The sequence below is a fragment of the Pelodiscus sinensis genome, chromosome 3 (assembly GCF_052426305.1).
Source record: "Pelodiscus sinensis isolate ZL-2025 chromosome 3, ASM5242630v1, whole genome shotgun sequence".
NCBI lineage: Eukaryota > Metazoa > Chordata > Testudines > Trionychidae > Pelodiscus > Pelodiscus sinensis.
The window spans coordinates 10175193-10192558 of NC_143054.1; the positions used below are offsets into that span (position 1 = coordinate 10175193).

Below are 17366 nucleotides of genomic sequence, written 5' to 3' on the forward strand. Positions count from 1 at the left end.
CAACCCTATCCCAAACAAAAACAAAAAAACAAAAACAAAATCAAACTAACCAACCAACCAAACAAAAAAACCAAACCACCACTGATGTTGCCCCGGACTGAGAAGGAGAAAGAGCCTCCACTTATTCCCCTCACAGAACAGAGTCTAGGAGGTCCGAGGCTAGTAAATTTTGTGCACTCCAGCCCCACAGATATCGAATGTTCGGGGGGTGAGGAGCAGTGAGCCTTAGGGGTTAGATCTAAACAAGCCACGGGCCGGCCTTACGTTCCCCACCCCTGATTTAGATGATCCATAACTAACTCTTCAAGAATGAAGGGAAATTCTAATTCTACCTGAAGCCTGACTCTGTTGGGGTACCAGTTCTATGCTATCAGCCCTGCCTGGTGAGAGGAGGGATCTCTGGGCATGTTCAGGGAACTTCAGGCATGTTCTGGGCCAGGAGATCATCCCTGTAGTTGGTAGCATGGCCACTCCAGTCTCCATCCCTGGATCCCACTCTGCAGGCCCAAGGAGCTCCCAGTTTCACATTCTTGCCATCAGTGAGGCTCTCTGGTGTTTTAGTGGGTGGAAAAGTCTCTCACCCTCCCAACTGTTTCTCTAGGAACTGTTCTGAAATAGGTATTTCAGAATAAGGGTTATTCCTTGTAATATAAGGCTAACAGATTTTGGAATAAGACAACAATTATTACAAAATTATTGCAAAATAATGGAAAGGCTGTGTAGATGATCCCATTGTTATTTCAAAATAACGCTAGGTAGCTCCAAATAATGGTGCAGTACAGATGCACCCTTTCCGATTGACCCAGAGCAACTTTGATAAGTAGAGAAGCCAAGCGGTACTACCCTCAGAGACGAATAGACAGGCAGTTTGGTTAAAGATGGTTCTTCTAAAAATTAAAATATCTGCATGAAGAAGGCAGACAGCACTTGACATCTCTTGGCCATTGAAAGCACCACCAGTCTGGTATCGGCTCCTGCCAGATCCCTGATAAGCGCTTCTGACACCTCTGACAACTCCATCCTTTAAAATCCTATTTAACGTGATAGGTGCAAAATCCAGGAAGAGCACACAGCTGTCCCTCATTCACCCCCTGAGTGAATGGACTACTGAATGGCCATTAAGACTTTCTTTGTGCAAGAGTCTCCTGTGTTCAGACAGACGTGGGGGATGCACCTGGCGGATGCCTGCTATACGAGGCTGTCTCCTGAATAATGCACTTAGCACCAGCAGGCAACGCTGGCTTTGCCAGGCATGGCACATCAACATGAGGATTAGGTTCATCAAGACACAATCCGTGTCTGGATTTATGACTGTTATTGTTGAGACTGTAGGTTTGACATGGAGTTGAGTCAAGTTGGCCAGGCATCACTCTGCAGGACATAGCCTGCAGAAGTAAATTGCTGATCAGAGCTAAACCAGCAGGTTTTTGTTAGATGTCCCAAGATGTTTTGCACAAATCATGGTGGCCCAACGTGTCTTACACAATCTGGGGTGGCACAAGATATTTTGCACAAAGACCATGGAATTTTCCACAGCCAGAGTTGCAAAAATCCCAACCTCCAATTTGTGGTGACAGTTCACATCTTTTCCAAAAGCAGGGCTCACCTTCTGATTGGCCCACTGCAGCTTTGCCAAGACAAAACCAAGCCTTCAACAACTGTATAAAACAGGCTTTTGGGGTCAGGGTGTCACTCCCTGGTGCTAAACTACTTGGACGAGAGAGACTGTGAGCAGAGCTGTCATCACCTGGCTACTGGGAGCACTTTGTGTCTGGTAACTATTACACTCACTTCTCTAATAATAACCCTGCTAACTCATCCTTTAATGACCTGTCTAGGGACACACCTGGGAGATCAAGAAAGAGAATGAACTTTTTAGGTCTCTCAAGAAACCAAGTTTAGTGAGGCTGAAATGGAGAATTCACCTTCCTGCCAGTTTGAATGGAGAAGTAGCAAAGCTACTTCTGTCATGTTTAACAACCCTCCCTGAAAAGTTGATTATTTTAAAGCTGCCTAACTCCACCTGCAGATTAATACCAGTCGTCCAAATTCTTTTTATCAGGAAATCCTAGCTATCCAAAGGTGTACTCCCTGTAGTCCTGAATTAGTTTACCAACCATTGATGAGCTAAACTCAATGCTAAGGGAACTACAGTTGGGAGGATTTCCAGTGTTAAGAGTGATGACAGCTAGAAATAGGGTAGAAAAGTGAGGGCAAAGATAGTAGAGAAAAGAAAAGAAAGAAAGTGAGTTAAGGTGAAGACTGAAAGGAGACGGGTTAAGGGAGAGACAGGACTAGGGAAGGCAGATCAGGAGTTCAGGGAAAGACAGCAGAGCAGGAGGGAAGAGAATGTAGAAGGCAGATAGGACAAGGAGAAAAGGGAAAGGAAAGAAGAAGAAAGGCAAGAAGCGGGGCTGTAGCCGTATGCAACATGGGCCTCCTTGGCACTGTTACAACACAGCCAAGAGCTGTAGACTTTGAAAACACCAAACAAACAGTCAGGGATAGAGACAGCTCCCTCCTCCTGCGCTATGTCATAACACTGATGCTTTAATCACCTTCCTTCTCCTTTCTGTGATTTCTTACTTGCTTTAAGGGCTGTGTTAGAACATATATACATAGGATGTACATGTGCCACAACTCTGCTCTCTGCACTTGGGCAAAAAGAGGGAGATGCTTTGAAATGGCTAGGGGAAATGTTGTTTCCACTATCTGAATATTTAGTTACCTTTGAATGTTTCATGAGAGTGAACAAAATTGGAGGACAGAGCTGAAATTCTGGGGAAATTGGAATAGGTTGTTAAGGAGAGGTTGTCAGCCCAGGGAAGAGACCTGACACACTTTCCCCAGGGCAATGTTGAGCCTTCCTGTTATTCAATAAAAATACAGTGTTGCATGGTCACTGATTCAAATTCGGCGCAGCTGCCCTTCCCCCTCACGACAGAGGGCGACCTAAGCCAACTTTCAGTGGCATTGTGCATAGCCAGGAGAAATCTGAGTGAACCGGATTGAGCTCCGAAGTGCCTATTCACAAGTCAAATTCTGCCCTCCTTTGCAACCCCATGAGTGGGTGAGATTGTGACCTGGTGCTCGGGTTCACAATACCCACGAGCAGTCTTTGGTGCTAAAGTTAAAAATAGAGGCCTGAGACCTATGTGGCTACGGAGATAATATTGTGCTTTAAAAGACCCCCAATCCCACAAGCACATCATCACGGCTAGGCGGCAGTATCCTCGCTATTGTAAAAGAGCATGTGCAGGTAAAATCATTGCTAATGCTGGGCAAGATTAAAAAGAGGCTGAAAACTGCTGATTTAAATCAGCATCTGCATGATGTGTCTGGCGTCTTTGGTTGCCATAGCGCAGGCACTCCCGTAATTCCATTGGTGAACAGACTGACCAGAAGGGAACAAAAATCTGCATTTTTTAATGTTCCCAGTTCTATGTTGGTAGCGAAGTCAACTTCCTAATATAGGACAGAACTGGGATAAAGTTTTCCGCAGTAAAAAGGCTGTGATATGACTTTAAATAAACTGATGTGATTTACCATTTCTTGGTAAATTGTGACATCACATAATTTGTTCATTCTTAGATATTGCATAAACATGAACATCCAGCCACCTGTATTTTGCTTTCTGTAATTTCTTGTTTTCTATTGTATTTCAGATAATAAAATACTAAATATCCAGTACTTCTCTAGTGTATACTTTGGCTAAGCAGAGCGAGATTCCAGGGAGAAACACAACATAAGTAATCGGTTAATTAAAATTATTTCCGGAATATCATTCTTTCAAAACAGGTCTTGTTTCACACAATTGTATTTCTCTGAAGTCCTGCTAAGATGTCTATTGTGTTGTATGGCTAACAAACACTATTCTTCAGAGATTGCAGAACACATATTAAAATGTAAATTGGTTTAAAGATATATTTCCACAGCTCAGCATGTCGCAGTCCACAGTGTCCTAGAGTCTTCTGTCTCCTTTTTATCTTGGTGTCTCTTCTCTCTAGTGGCACTGAATTCCCAGCCAATCTTAAGCCATGAAGATCCTCCATCTGCTCTTTGCTGTTGTCTTCTTGGTGCTCCTGGATGCCCCAGGTAAGATATACATGAAAACAAGCAATGACACAAGCAGACAGCTGGGAGCCTGGATTGGGTTTGTCTAACATTTTCCATTAGAAAAATTATTCTAACTTTTTCTTATGGGCTCTAGGAGCTGCCTCCACGAAAAAAACATTGAGATTTGTCTGACTTATGATCAATCAAAACAAAATCCATGTCCCATCAGCATTTTCCTCAAATCTTGGTAAGGCGTGCTGCTTAAACCTTACCCCATTATATCAACACAGCATATATTCTTCTGATAACGAGCCATCACAGAACTGAACATCTGAATTCCATGCTGAACAATCCTGTTCAATAATCCAAAGGGTTTGAGAGATGGAAATCAGGAGACTGTGACTTAAAGTATAACTTCTACTACTGACAAGTGTGTAATTCTGTGCCTTTCCCAAGCTGACTTCTCATAAATCAGGTCTCATATCCCTGTGTGAAGTTAAAGCAGGAATGGACAACCACAAGCAGTAGGTGGGCCGCATGTGTGGCCTGCCTTCACTTCAATGGGCAGCAGCAGGCCATGGCACAATGGGGTTCCACCTGTGGTCTCATGCCCCTTGTGCTCTTCTATCCCCTCATGTGCCCCTCACACACTGAGACACCAAGATCCTGCTCTTACATGCTCCTCCCCCTCAATCCCATCACTTTCAGAGCACTCCAATCACCTGATTCATGCTCCATCCCTGTTCCTCCTCTCCCTGCCAGATCTGGAATTCCACAAACAGCTGATGTGTGGATGTTCTGGGACAGAGTGGGAGGGGCGAAGATGGAGTGTGAATTAGGTAATTCACGGCTACTCTGAAAGTGCTGGGAGGGAGAGAGAGGAGCAGGTAAGCGCAGTACTCCATTACCCCAGCGTACAAGATGCATGGTGGGATTGGGATAACTAGTGGATCTGTGGCCCGCAGGTTGCCCAACGCTGCCTTAAAGGCAAGAAGCAGCAAAGGACACCCATTCTGATTGAGACCGTTCTAAGATGTGCAGCTGGAGAGTTTGATTAAATCACTCCACTCCCTTCTTTGTGGCTGCCCTTGAATGTGGGTAGAACTACAACCATTTAATAGTACTAAAGCGGTGACAGCTTTACACAGGAAGGTAGCTGGACTGACTTGGCCAGGTCTTAGTGAATGGGAGATGACTGTCATCTCTCCTACAGTTTTCCCTTTGTAAGGCTGGTAGACCCCAGACATCCGCAGGCAGAGCCAAACCTGGGACTTCAGTGCATGACCTGCTTAGTTAGTAGCTAAGCCAGCTCACTGGTAGCTAAGGCTGCAGAGCAGACTCATTGGTCTTGGTGCAACTAGGTGGGCAGTGCATCACATCCAGAGAAGTGTGGGTTACACCTCAAGGATGCCATTAATAGGGGGCTAGGAGTGGATAACCAGTGTCTGTTAAGTGACTTGCCACAAGATGTCAGAGTATATTAGTGTTAGAACTGAGTTGGTCCAATATCTAGTTCATTTTCTTTCTTTTATATAGGAATTACATACAGTGCTCCTGTCAGCTAGCTGCTAAGTTTTCTACCAAAAAAGTAGCGTATCCAGTGCCTTAGTAGACCCTGGATAGAGATGATGTGGGGGAGGAGATGGGGTTGGTTCCCCCACCCTTTGGATTCTTGGCTTGTACTGAGAATGCTCAGTAACACTGGTGAAGCCTCTGTCCTCAGTCTGTTCCCCTCATGCTCTCACTCTCTTCCCCTCAGCACTCCTCCTTTCCCCTCAATCCCCATCACGGCATGCAGAGGACCTACCCACCCCCCACCAACATCTGAAATGAAGCCCCTGTCGCATCGTCTCTGGAAAGTAATTAACACTCTTCTTCTTTGCCAGGATTCTCCGAGGCTAGGTTAAGCCGAGCAGCGTGTAAACGCCGTGGAGGAAAATGTTACCTTAGATGTCCCGCTAATTCCATATACATTACAAAATGCTATTTCGGTGTCTGCTGCCAAAGGTAAGCTCACATTCCAAACGGGAGGCTGTGCAGCATGAACAGAAAGGTTCATGATTCTCTTTCAGTTTCACAGCTGATGAACCCGTCCATCCTTAAAGCAGCTTAGCTCTTAGCCCTTTATTTTCCCTCTAAGGGAGGTCATCATAGAAACCTTGCCGATATCCATGTTAACTTTGTCCAGCATGAATGTAAATAATTTAAGCATGAAGTTTCCTCTTGTAAAGTTAACGTGGCCGCATTCCACATCCGCCTCCCTTTCTGTTCCTGTTCCGCCTCTTTCTGACCGAATGCAGGACGCTCAGCTGGTCACACTAATGATGCAGCAGGAACAGGTCCTAGAGAAACAGTTGGGAGGGTGAGAGACTTTCCCACCCACTAAAACACCAGAGGAGCTCACTGGGGGGCAAGAATGTGAAACTGGGAGCTCCTTGGGCCGGCAGAGTGGGAACCAAGGATTGAGGCTGGAGTGGCCATGCTACCAACTACAGGGATGATCTCCTGGCCCAGAACATGCCTGAACATGCCCAGAGAGCCCTGCTCTCACCAGGCAGGGCTGTTAGCATAGAACTGCTACCAGAACAGAGTCAGGCTTCAGGTAGAATTAGAATTTCCCGGCATTCTTAATGAGTTAGGGTATGTCTACACTACCCCGCTAGTTCGAACTAGCGGGGTAATGTAGGCATACCGCACTTGCAAATGAAGCCCGGGATTTGAATTTCCCGGGCTTCATTTGCATAAGCGGGGAGCCGCCATTTTTAAAACCCCACTGGTTCGAACCCCGTGCAGCGCGAGGTGTACCGGTAGTTCGGAATAGGAAGCCTAGTCCGAACTACCTAGTTCGAGCTCTGTGTAGCCGCGCTGCACGGGGTTCGAACGAGCGGGGTTTTAAAAATGGCGGCTCCCCACTTATGCAAATGAAGCCCGGGAAATTCAAATCCCAGGCTTCATTTGCAAGTGCGGTATGCCTACATTACCCTCCTAGTTCGAACTAGGACGGTAGTGTAGACATACCCTTAGTTATATATCATCTAAATCAGGGGTGGGGAACGTAAGGCCGGCCCCTGGCTTGTTTGGATCCAGCCCCTGAGGCTCACTGCTCCTCACCCCCCGAACGCTCAATATCTGTGGGGCTGGAGTGCACAAAATTTACTAGCCTGGGACTTCCTAGACTCTGTTCTGTGAGGGGAATAAATTGAGGTTCTTTCTCTTTCTCAGTCCGGGGCAACATCAGTGATGGTTTGGTTTTTTTGGTTGTTTGGTTGGTTAGTTTGATTTGGCTTTAGTTTTGTTTTGTTTGGGATAGTGTTGTTTTTTGGTTGGTTGGTTGGTTGGTTGGTTGGGTTTTTCACTTGTGTGCAGCCTGCAGCTGACTTTTCGGTGGGTCAGGGTCCCCAACCCAAAAAAGGCTTCCCACCCCTGATCTAAATTACAAGATAACTTCATCTGTAGACAAAGTGTGTTTAATAAAACACCCTACTACATGAGTGAGTCATGCTTTTCTAAACTTTAGAGTTTTTAATAAACAGCCAGTTCAGCATTTTAGATATTATGTCTGTTACAACTCTGTAACAAAATGTGGCAGATTTCTTGTTCCAGGGGTTAACCAAGAACCCCATTTAGTGACTGGGCGGTTCTTCCCCATGCCATATGATTTCAAATCAAACATATGATTCTTTCTACGGGAAAACATCAAAAATCTGACTCTTTCCTTTGTACAGAAGTATTTTTACTGATTACCTGGAATGATCTCCAGGAATCTGGGAGACAGCCACTTGCTTCTAAAATCATCAGATCCTGCCTCAATGGAACCTTGAAGTCTCATTCATTTGGGCTGAAAAGAACCTTGTGAGGAAGAGAAATTCCAGAAGGGAGCCCTTGTATTACACATATAAGATTTGTTACTTTCCTTTTAATAAACGCAAGCTGGTGTAACATCATCAAACCAAAGTGTGTGTGTGTGTGTGTGTGTGTGTGTTGATGGGAAGGAAGGGGACTATTTCTAGCATTCTTCTTTTAGAATCCAGTTAGTTTATCTTTTTAAAGTTAAATACATAATAACGTGTTAATACCACACATGGGTATCTGTAAAATACAATTCACACATCTCTGCAGGCTTCGAGGTGCCCCTATGAATAGATCCTTATTTCATACAGTTGTTACAATTCCTAACATATTGTGGTGTCAGAGGAGCTTGGTTTAGTCCCAGCTGAACTGTACAGTGTGTAGCCCTCACCTGCGTTCTCTATTGCAACTAGACTATCCCTCTGCTCTGAAACCCCACTGTCCACGTCACTGCTCAATTACCCAACCTGACACTTTAAGTGCAGAGCTGGGGAGTGGCTATCAGAATAAACTCTGTAAAACCTGTCTCTGACACTCCCAGAGACAAACTTGTTTCATCTCAGTCCCCCTGAGATCCAAAAAAACCCTCAAAGACTGATTTCTTGCTGCCACCACCCAAGTGAATAAAAGAAAATATAAAATAATCCCTTTTCCAGAGAAGACATCACTTGGAAATCCCCTGCCTAAGGGAAAGCTCTTCCCCCTGACCAAACCTCTGCTTTGCTTGGAGTTGGGAAAACAAACAGAGGGAATCCCCAGACAACAATGGACTCCGCCTGGGTAACTAGGCATGTAAATTTAAGGACACAACAATCAACCAAACCTGGTAAATCAAAACAAAAAGGAAAACACTTTTATTATCAAAACAAAACTACTGTTGCAACCATAGTAAATGATTAGTTGTTAAATAGCCATGAGGTGACATTGACTCAGGGAAAATCCCTGGGCTGTAATCCTTAGTTACAACAAAGAAAAATAATTAAACAATTCAGACATGATTTCCAAGTACCCGCCTCCGCCCTCCAAACAACTTAAACAATAAAATCTGATGGACTATCTAAATTTTCCCTACTTACACATTTCATGAAGTTCATTCCTGGGAAAGCCTGTCTCCTCCATATCTGAAAAAACTGCTCTGATCTCAAACAAAGAAAAGAAAAAGGAAAAAAACCCCTCTTGGTTTGAAATTCCTTTCTGCAATACATTGGGTGAATGCTCTCTGCCTAGGTTCAGTTTGTGGTTTCTTCTAGATGCCAAAAACCTTTGGGGGTGGGGGAGCATACAACGTGTCCTCATCTGCTTCCAAGTCCTGATTGGCAGGCTGAATCTACACCACAGGCCATATCTTGCCCATCCTGGTGTAACAGTATCTCTGTGGGTCATAACTGTCAATACGAAATTCAGGATAAACTTCTGGGGAATAGGGCAAGTACATTCCCAAACTGGCGGTTTATTCTCCCATAAAATATATCAAACCAGGAACTAAAGTAAACTTGTTTCTCCTCACTGGCTAACAGGAAGCCAGAGAAGCAGTTTCCTTCCGTGTTCAAGTGCTTGTATCACCACACAAAACATTTAACTTAAAGATGAGTGGTTTTTTAAAACCAATTTCGTCAAAACAAAGAGTTCTTCTGAGTCCAAAGGGCCAGCCACACATTCAGGTCAATGGGTCACTCAGATCTTACCCAATAATCGCTGTGTTTCCAATCTGTTAGTATCCAAAATCTAAAGATTGAGGCAGGCAGGTTAAATTTGTTTAAAAAATCAAACACATATAATAATAGTTATGTGGTGCATAGAAATTGGGTGATATCTCTTTAAAAAGCTGGGAGCCTTTGCATGGACTTCCTCCTCCCCTGCTGCTGTAGTCTCCAGAAATCTGCTGGATCAGATGTACTCACTGGTAATCAGGTCTAGCATATTTGTACCTAGCAATACACAGCTCCCATTGGGTGGGTATGGGTTAGACATTCATACTCATCCATCCCGTGTGGCAATCCTTTATTTATGCTGTGATTTTTGCAGGTTTTGTATTAATTGACACTTCATTTAGTTAAGAGCCACACTGGTTTGGTTACTTTACCAAAGACTGTGACTCATGTGGGGGCATGCCAGATTCAAGCAGTGATACACCCCTCAATTTATTGATCAGTGGATAAGAAAAAAGAGGGAACATGCCAGCAGCCCAGCAGATTATCTGGTGTCAGCTGTGCAGGTGCAGCACCACCCAAATGTCAGGGAGACCTCATCCTAGAGCAGTGATTTTCAAATGATGCATCATGACCTTGGTGCATGTGGCCCAGGTATCAGGAAGTCAGGGTTTAAGGGTAGAAGTGGGGGGGAATGGAGTGGAAGAGGGCAGGATATGGGCAGAGCCTGCAGCAGGATTTTGCCCTGGGCTCTGTCCCTTGGGTGCTGATGGGGGGGCTTACCCTTGGCCCCACATCTCTCTAGGGATGATCCTGCACAGGCAGCCTGAGTAATTCTCCTCTTAAGAAACAGCAGCCAACTGGGTGGTTCTAATATACGCTGGGGCCACCCAGAATCTGAGAAGCACAGAAGTAGCTAAAAGCTTCTTCTCCTACCTGTTGTGGGCTGGGCTGTGTGTGTTGCGCCACCCAGAGCATTAAACAACAGCTTGGAGGAAATCTTTCTGTTCATACTGCAGGGTCTCCCTTGTGAGACGCTGAGCTTACCTGACACAGCAAACATCCCCTAGAAAGCATCTTCCAGAGTTTACAGTATTCAGGAGACAGCCTCATACAGCAGGGAGCCGCCAGGTGCATCCCCCACGTCTGTCTGAACACAGGAGACTCTTGCACTAAGAAAGTCTTAATGGCCATTCAGAAGTCCATTCACTCAGGGGGTGAATGAGGGACAGCTGTGTGCTCTTCCTGGATTTTGCACCTATTACCTTAAATAGGATTTTAAAGGATGGAGTTGTCAGAGGTGTCAGAAGTGCTTACCAGGGATCCAGCTTGAGCCGATACCAGACTGGTGGTGCTTTCATTGGCCAAGAGATGTCAAGTGCTGTCTGCCTTCTTCATGCAGATATTTTAATTTTTAGAAGAACCATCTTTAACCAAACTGCCTGTCTATATCGTCTCTGAGGGTGGTACCGCTTGGCTTCTCTACTTATTAAAGTTGCTCTGGGTCAATCGGAAAGGGTGCATCTGTACTGCACCGTTATTTGGAGATATCTAGCGTTATTTTGAAATAACAATGGGATCATCTACACAGCCTTTCCATTATTTTGCAATAATTTTGAAATAATGGATGGCTTATTCCAAAATCTGTAAACCTTATGCTACAAGGAATAACATCTATTCTGAAATAGCTATTTCATAATAAGGTGTGTGTAGCCGCTCCACTGCTGCTATTTCGAAATAGCCCGTCACCAGGGCCATTCTCAGTTATTCCTCCCCAGTGCCTCCTGGGGCTCTAAATCGAGATAGCACGTCTACATTAGGGAAGATTGCCCCGAACTAATTTTGAGGCTTCCCTGCAGTATATCCCTCTGAAATAACAGCATACCTTATTTAGAAATAGCCATGCAATGTAGATGTACCCAAAGTGGCCTTTACTTCTGGTGAAGATTAGAAATGTACAACCAGAGTAGAAGTTGTTCCTTTTCACCCTGCAATGACAAAAAGAGGCATCTCTTATGAATTCTTCCAACTTTCTCTCCAGATAATTCCATGGTCTTCATGCAAGATATCATGTGCCAACCGCATTTCCATAAGACACGTTAGGCCACAGCGGTTTGTGCAAAATGTGTTGTGACACAAACTAAGCACCTACTCATTTAGTGAGCAGCACATTTCTGCAAGCCTCTGCCCATAGGAATCTTTCCAAACATTTCTATTTTCATACACACTGCAAGGACTAAACTGCTTGCAATAATTGTTTTAGTGAGACCACCTTGGCAATGAATCTTCCTCAGTCAGAAAGTTACAGATCGTTTCGATTGTCAACATCATTTTAAAAGTTATATGTTATCAGGTAAGTGCTTACTCTACACTATCTCTATTTTGAATGTCTAGGTTTAAGATGTAATAAAGTAAAAGAATCTGGTAAAAGAGGAAGTTACTACACTATTTAGGATGAATTTGCGGTTAGCTTATTCAGTGACCATTGCTTACACAATGTAACAACTATAAACCACACAGGCAGTATGGGCTATCTGAGTTGAATTATATTAAGAAGTTTGGCCAAAATTATGAGGCCAAGGATTCTAGCCTATACCTGGATGTTTACGACATAATTATTAATGGTAAATTCGACATTATCCTGTCAACATTAATGTTGAGAGATCCTTTCACAGAGGAAATTACAAATGAAGGGGAAATACTGGCCCGAGAGGAAGTCTGCAGGAATTCTGTCGGGACTATAGTCTCAATATGAACACTAGCAAACATCATTGGCCTGGTATAAAGCAGACTGAAGTGAAGGGAAAGAGTTCCATTGTCTTCAGTGGGTTTTGGATAAGACTCAAGGTACAGAGAGGAATTCAGAAAACAGCTCCCCCGGGTTGGGGCCAGTTCGTGTGTGTAGGGTTTGTATTTCTTCTATACACCATGACCTATGAGGGGAGATTGAAAGAATTGGGCTTGTTTAGTTTGGAAAAGAGAAAACTGAGAGCGGACGTGATAGCAGTTTTCAATGACCTAAAAGTGTGCCATAAGGAGAAGGGAGAAAATTTGTTCTGCATGTACTCTGAGGATAGGACAAGAAGCAATGGGCTTAAATTGCAGCAAGGGAGGTTTAGGTTGGACATTAGGAAAAGTTTCCTAACTGTCAAGGTGGTTAAACACCCTGGAATAAATTGTGTAAGCAGGTTGCGGAATCTCCATCATTTCAGATACTTCAGAGCAAGTTAGATAGGCATCTATCAGGAATGATCTACATCAGTGTTTCTCAACCAGTGGTACGAGTACCCTTGGGGTACTCGAGAGAAGTCTGGGGGATACATCAACACAACTGAAATTTGGAGAAAACTGAACTTTTGTTTTAAGTTTTGCTGCACTTTATTATTTTTGTACTTTTTACACCCAAAAATGCCATTGCCTGCCCAGCCACGATTAAGTTGTTTAAACAAATGTGTTGCAATAGTAGACAAAAAATTCTGTGTCTGAAAACTGTAGATACTGGGGGTACATATAATTTTTAAAGGGGTACTTATTTTTTTAAAGGGGTACTTTATAAAAAAAAGGTTGAGAAACACTAATCAAGATGATGCTCGGCCCTGCCGCGAGGGAAGGGGATCAGACATGAAGCCCTCTCGATGTCCCGTCCATTTCTAGCGTTCTATGATTCTATGATTTATTGCATTTACTTCATTTCCAATTTTATGCACCCACCCCAATCCAGCAAGGTTTCAAATGGTGATTAAAATGGCTAATGAATCTCAATAAATGTTCATAGCATTGCTGAAGGGGAGGGAGAAGTATCCACTCTCCAGAGACTGACTCCCTGGCTGTGTCTAGACTGGCAAGTTTTTCCGCAAAATCATGTGATTTTGCGGGAAAACTTGCCAGCTGTCTACACTGGCCGCTTGAATTTCCGCAAAAGCACTGACGATCTCATGTAAAATCATCAGTGCTTTTCCGGAAATACTATGCTGCTCCCGTTCGGGCAAAAGTCTTTTTCCGAAAGACTTTTGCACAAAAGGGCCAGTGTAGACAGCATAGCACTGTTTTCCGCAAAAAAGCCCCGATCGCGAAAATGGCGATCGGGGCTTTTTTACAGAAAACCACGTCTAGATTGGCCACGGACGCTTTTCCGCAAAAAGTGCTTTTGCAGAAAAGCATCCTGCCAATCTAGACGCAATTTTTCTGAAAATGCTTTTAACGGAAAACTTTCCGTTCTGGACTGTACCGTATTTGACAGATATTGGGAATCTGGCGGGAGGTGAGAGATGAATGAGAAAGGATCGGGATGCAGGCAGAGCTGCTGAAACAGGTTTTAAATAAGAGACTGTACATGTATCACTGAGCAAGTCAAACTCCTGTTTATTGCTGCATCTCCTTTGGAGTGCTTGCCCGTAGCACCACACACAGCCCCAGCCATGCTGGGTATAGCACGCCAGGGCCAGGAAATTATTCAGCTGCATGGAACTACAAGTGCAGAGCAATGGCACTGAACACTGGCACCATTTTACACAGGCATTGGTCATTTTAGCGGATGTCTCGCTCCTGAAGTAACAAAGGCACAGACAGGGCTGGCCCACAACAGTTTGGCACCTGAGGAGGGGAGCTCAAATGACACCCTCATGCCCCCTTTTCTCCTGCCTGCCTGTTATGTCTCTTGTGCCCTCCTTCCTCCAGCACAGCACTCCACCATCTCTGTGCAACTAGAGCGGAGACAATACATATGCACCAGCAGCAGACACAATGTTCTACACTCTGGGTCCTCGTGGCACCCCCTCTCCTCCCCACACGCACAGTCTGGCACCTGAGGTGGCCTCCTCAGTTCTCCTCATGGTAAGGCCAGCCCTGGGCACAGAGAGCACAGCTGCTGATGAAATCTTGAAGTCTCCCAGGCCTGTATGCCACTGCCCTGCTTACTTCAATGCTGCCTGTCAAAGTTATAGCTGAGCGGTGTGGGAAAGGTTCCTCATGTACAGGAAGGAAGCAGGCTGCCATCCCTAGAGAGCCAATCAAACCCATCAAATCTGGGAAAATGTTAAAAAACAACAAATAATCTAGCAGCACCTTAAATACTAACAAAACATGCAGATGGTATCATGAGCTTTCGTGGGGACAACCCACTTCTTCAGATGACTGGATTATTAAAAGTCCAGATGGAAAAATAAATAGGGAATGGGGGGGGGGAGGAAAGGAAAGAAAAAAATAGTGAATTAGAGTGTTCAAGAAACAAGAAGATGATAGAGAAGGTGCAAATTGTTCTTAAGTACCCATTGGTTGGTTGGTTAAGTCATTAGGAAGGTAGTGTGCTAGCCAGGTAATGTCTTTTTTCATACCTTTTTGAGAGCTCCCAAACTTGTAAATGAAGTTAAGTTCAAGAGTTTCCCATCTGAAGAAGTGGGTTGTGTCCACGAAAGCTCATGATACCATCTACATGTTTTGTTAGTCTTTCAAGTGCTGCAAGACTACTCGTTTTTTCAGTTACAGACTAACTCCGCTACCCCTCTGAAGCGTTTGTTTGTTAGAACTGTTAATATTATTAAACCCCATCTGTCTGTAGATATTTTTATTCTCTTTTTGAGAATAACATGGATAAAACACATAGGCTGTGTCTACACTGCACCCCTTTTCTGGAAAAGGGATGCAGATTAGACACTTTGGAATAGCAAAATCCGCGGGGGATTTAAATATCCCCCGCGGTATTTGCATTAACATGGCTGCCGCTTTTTTCCGGCTTGGGGATAAGCTGGAGAAAAGTGCCAGTCTATACGTGATTCTCCGGAAAATAAGCCCTTTTCCGGAGGATCTTTTATTCCTACTTTGAAGAGATTTTGAAGTAGGAATAAAAGATCCTCCGGAAAAGGGCTTATTTTCCGGAGAATCACGTCTAGACTGGCGCTTTTCTCCGGCTTATCCCCAAGCCGGAAAAAAGCGGCAGCCATGTTAATGCAAATACCGCGGGGGATATTTAAATCCCCCGTGGATTTTGCTATTCCAAAGTGTCTAATCTGCATCCCTTTTCCGGAAAAGGGGTGCAGTGTAGACACAGCCATACTGAAGTGCATATTGCTAACAAAAGAAATAATTACATGTGCTCACATCTATAATGCAGCCACCGCATTTTTCTGTCCCGCTCAAGTCAGCTCTCCCACTGGGAAAAGGAGGGTGTGGCCTCTGATTTTAATCAAAGCCAGCCAACACTGATCACCTTGGCTAACTAGATAGGATCACTATGCAAATAACATCTGCTCAGAAGATCAGAAGGTCATCTGCACAAGATAGGAGAGGCTCATTCAAATCAATGGTTTCACTGTCTTCCATTTTCTTGTGTTGCGATACAGTCCATAGGTCTTTTATCCTCCTCTTATCTTCAGGCAAACAACCTGTGGGACCATCTAGACACAGACAGATCCTTCCAAAGAGGAAATTACAATTGAAGGTGAAATACTGGCCCCAGGGAAGTCAGCAGGAATTTTGTCAGGATCCCATTCTTAATGTGAACTCCAGTAAATATCAGCGGCCTATTATAAAGCATGGACAGCAGTGCCAGGGCCAGGCCTAGAAGGCCAAGTGACAATCGCATTCCTGCTCCTCAGCGCCTGCCTCCCCCACCCTGTGTATGTGAAAAACTAAGAGAACTGACCTAATGATCCTGCCCTGGCCTCAGAGGATGCCTGGGAGACATCCAGGCCCTAGGGTACTGGCTCCAGGCTGAGTATGAGGGTGCTGGCCATCTCCTCCTGGTCCTTTGGGACCCTCAGGTGGGTGACAATGGACATTTCCAGCCCTGAGTCCACAACCAGGGGTGGGGAAGGGACTGCCCTGGCCCCCAGGATGCAGTGCTGCTCATTGAGGTGGGGCAGCCTTCTGCCCCAGAGTGAGAGCTGCACTCCCTGGCCCAGCCCTGCTGCTGCAGCTCCTTTTAATAATGGAGATACACCTATTTCCTAACACTGCAAGGGACCTTGAGAGGTCATTGAATCCAGTCCCCTGCCTTTGCAGCAGGACCAAGTACCATCCCTGAGAGATCTGCCCCAGATCCCTAAATGGCCCCTGCAAGGGGTGAACTCACAATGCTGGGTTTAGGGGGCCAATGCTCAAACCACTGGGCTATCCCTCCCCCTGCCTGCTCAAGGATCTTGGGGTGGTGGCCTCTCGTGGCCAGGGCCTCGGCCATCCAGCCGTAGCTGTCAGCATTGTGCTGTCTGGAGCAGAGATCCTGGAGGGTTTCCTCCTCACCCCATACCTCCAGGAGGGCCAGGATCTCCACCCTAGACCATGATGGCACTCGTCTTTTTGTGCCCCTGGCAGGATCCTGGTAGTCCTAAGCATGCTCCTTGGGAAGGCCAGTGTGCTCTCGGGGAGGGCGGTGAGGTTGGCCCATGGGTGCTAAGGAGTGTAGCAGTGTGAGACACGCAGTGAGTTGCAGCCCTCAGGGCATGCTTCCTGCCACAAGTCTTGTCCCAGGTGCCTGCATCTTTAAGAGCTGCCGGGAGAAAGGAGCTATAGAGTTGTGATGAGTGTGGATGGAGTAGCCAGCAGGGCACCCACGTTATTTCCTGAAGGTCTCTTTTTTCAACAGAACTCCCTCTTCCGCCTCCACACACTCGTTTTTCCGAAAAAACTTTTTCGGAAGAGGGTGTTCTCCCTCGTAGGAAGAGGTTTACCACTGTCGGAAACACTCCTCCGTTCTTTCGACTTTCTGTCAAAAGAACGCAATGGCAGTGTGGACGCAAGTATTGCTTTTCCGGATTAATGCCCTTTATTCTGGAAAAACACTGCAGTGTAGACATTCCATCTGCGGAAAAGGAGCAG

General features: G+C 45.1%; 1 long non-coding RNA gene across 1 annotated transcript; it reads left to right on the forward strand.

The window, feature by feature from the left end:
• The first annotated feature begins 1619 nt into the window (after nucleotides 1-1619).
• On the forward strand, nucleotides 1620-8010 carry LOC102456260 (uncharacterized). The gene is made up of 4 exons (XR_016349103.1): nucleotides 1620-1774; nucleotides 4008-4095; nucleotides 5943-6063; nucleotides 7782-8010. It is a non-coding gene; the product is annotated as an uncharacterized LOC102456260 (long non-coding RNA).
• The last annotated feature ends 9356 nt before the right edge of the window (nucleotides 8011-17366 follow it).